At 36.8% G+C, this 3,121-nt stretch overlaps 1 non-coding gene across 1 annotated transcript; it reads left to right on the forward strand.

Annotated features, from left to right (window-relative positions):
• The first annotated feature begins 423 nt into the window (after window positions 1-423).
• On the forward strand, window positions 424-531 carry LOC112711675 (small nucleolar RNA R71). Its single transcript, XR_003157571.1, has one exon. It is a non-coding gene; the product is annotated as a small nucleolar RNA R71 (small nucleolar RNA).
• Window positions 532-3,121: the final 2,590 nt, after the last annotated feature.

Here is a 3,121-nt window from a genome sequence, read left to right on the forward strand (position 1 = left end):
CCATGAAGGATTATAGGTGTTTTCATAGGGTTCTCCCATGTAATTCACCTCTTCCATTGAAGGGTTCTCAGGATCATAAGCTTCTTCTTCAGATGAAGCGTCCTTAGTACTGCCTGGTGCAGCGTGCATTCCAGACAGACTTTGAGAAATCATATTGACTTGCTGAGTCAATATTTTGTTCTGAGCTAATATGGCATTCAGAGTATCAATCTCAAGAACTCCTTTCTTCTGATTCGTCCCATTGTTCACAGTATTCCTTTCAGAAGTGTACATGAATTGGTTATTTGCAACCATTTCAATCAGTTCTTGAGCTTCTGCAGGCGTCTTCTTCAGATGAAGAGAGCCTCCGGCAGAACTATCCAATGACATCTTGGACAGTTCAGACAGACCATCATAGAAGATACCTATGATGCTCCATTCAGAAAGCATGTCAGAAGGACACTTTCTGATCAATTGTTTGTATCTTTCCCAAGCTTCATAGAGGGATTCACCTTCCTTCTGTCTGAAGGTTTGGACTTCCACTCTAAGCTTACTCAATTTTTGAGGTAGAAAGAACTTTGCCAAGAAGGCATTGACTAGCTTTTCCCAAGAGTTCAGGCTTTCTTTAGGTTGTGAGTCCAACCATATCCTAGCTCTGTCTCTTACAGCAAAAGGGAATAGCATAAGTCTGTAGACCTCAGGGTCAACCCCATTAGTCTTGACAATGTCACAGATTTGCAAGAATTCAGCTAAAAACTGATGAGGATCTTCCAATGGAAATCCATGGAACTTGCAATTCTATTGCATCAGAGAAACTAATTGAGGCTTAAGCTCAAAGTTGTTTGCTCCAATGGCAGGGATAGAGATGCTTCTCCTATAGAAGTTGGGAGTAGGTGCAGTAAAGTCACCCAGCACCTTCCTTGCATTGTTGGCATTGTTGTTGTTTTCGGCTGCCATGTCTTCTTTGGAGATTTCTGTTAGATCCTCTATAGAGAGTTGTGCCTTAACTTCTCTTAGCTTTTGCTTCAAAGTCCTTTCAGGTTCAGGGTCAGCCTCAACAAGAATGCTTTTGACTTTGCTCCTGCTCATATGAAAGAGAAGAGAACAAGAAAATATGGAATCCTCTATGTCACAGTATAGAGATTCTTTGAGGTGTCAGAGGAAAAGAAAAATAGAAGGAAGAGGTAGAAGAATTCGAACTTATCAAGAAAGATGGAGTTCGAATTGTTGATAGTGGAGGAGTGTTAGTCCATAAATAGAAGGATGTGAGAAGAGGGGAAGAATTTTCGAAAATAAATTAAAAAGATTTTAAAAACATTTTGAAAAATACTAATTGATTTTCGAAAACTAAGAGTGGAAAAGAAATCAAGTGATTTTTGAAAAAGATTTTGAAATAAGAAATTAAAAAGATATGATTGAAAACTATTTTGAAAAAGATGTGATCAAGAAGATATGATTGAAAAATCATGGTTTTAAAAAGATGTAATTGAGAAGATATGATTTGAAAAATAATTTAAAAAGATTTGATTTTGAAAATTAATGACTTGGCAAACAAGAAAAGATATGATTCAAATATTAAACCTTTCTCAACAGAAAAGGCAACATACTTGAAATGTTGAATCAAATCATTAATTGTTAGCAAGTATTTTTGAAAATGGAAAGAAATTGATTTTGAAAACATATGATTGAAAAAATATGATTTGAAAAAGATTTGATTTCGAAAAATTTTGAACACTTGAAAAAAAATTGGCATTAAAAACAAAATCTTCCCTCTTGTGCCATCCTGGCATTTAACGCCCAGAATGGTGCACATTCTGGCGTTTAAAGCCCAAAACTCACCCCTTTTGGGCGTTAAACGCCCAGCCAGGCACCCTGGCTGGCGTTTAAACGCCAGTTTTCCTTCTTCACTGGGCGTTTTGAACGCCCAGCTTTTTCTATGTAATTCCTCTGCAGTATGTTCTGAATCTTCAATTCTCTGTATTATTGACTTGAAAAGACACAAATAAATTTTTTTTGGATTTTTAATAATGAGGAATAATCAAAATGCAACTAAAATCAAATAAACAATGCATGCAAGACACCAAACTTAGAAGTTTGTATACTACTGACACTAACAAATTGAGAATGCATATGAGAAACAACAAAACACTCAAGACAAGAGAATTTAAAGATCAGAGCAAGTAAATCATCAAGAACAAATTGAAGATCACTGAAGACACATGAAAAATGCAAGAAGAACAGAAACATGCAATTGACACCAAACTTAAAACGAGACACTAGACTCAAACAAGAAATATTTTTGGTTTTTTATGATTTTGTAATTTTTTTTGGATTTTTCGAAAATTATATGGAAAAGAAAATAAAGGATATCAAAATTCTTAATGAGAATTCCAAGAATCATGCAATGTTAGTCTAAAGCTTCAGTCTAAAGGAATTAGACATGGCTAGCCAAGCTTCAGCAGGACATTGCATTCAAGAGCCATCAACATGGTACGCACAATTGTAATCTCAATTCTTTATCACAACTTCGCACAACTAACCAGCAAGTGCACTGGGTCGTCCAAGTAATAAACCTTATGCGAGTAAGGGTCGATCCCATGGAGATTGTTGGTATGAAGCAAGCTATGGTCATCTTGTAAATCTTAGTCAGGAAGATTCAAATGGTTATGAATGATTTATGAATAAAGCATAAAGATAAAGATAGAGATACTTATGTAATTCATTGGTAAGAATTTCAGATAAGCGTATGAAGATGCTTTGTCCCTTCCGTCTCTCTGCTTTCCTACTGTCTTCATCTAATCCTTCTTACTCCTTTCCATGGCAAGCTGTATGTAGGGTTTCACCGTTGTCAGTGGCTACCTCCCATCCTCTCAGTGAAAATGTTCAACGCGCTCTGTCACAGCACGACTAATCATCTGTCGGTTCTCAATCAGGTTGGAATAGAATCCAGTGATTCTTTTGCGTCTGTCACTAACGCCCAGCCTTCAGGAGTTTGAAGCTCGTCACAGTCATTCAATCCTTGAATCCTACTCAGAATACCACAGATAAGGTTTAGACCTTCCGGATTCTCTTGAATGCCGCCATCAATTCTAGCTTATACCACGAAGATTCCGATTAAGGGATCCAAGAGATATCCACTCAA

This window comes from Arachis hypogaea, chromosome 1, assembly GCF_003086295.3.
Source record: "Arachis hypogaea cultivar Tifrunner chromosome 1, arahy.Tifrunner.gnm2.J5K5, whole genome shotgun sequence".
NCBI classification, from domain to species: Eukaryota; Viridiplantae; Streptophyta; class Magnoliopsida; order Fabales; family Fabaceae; genus Arachis; species Arachis hypogaea.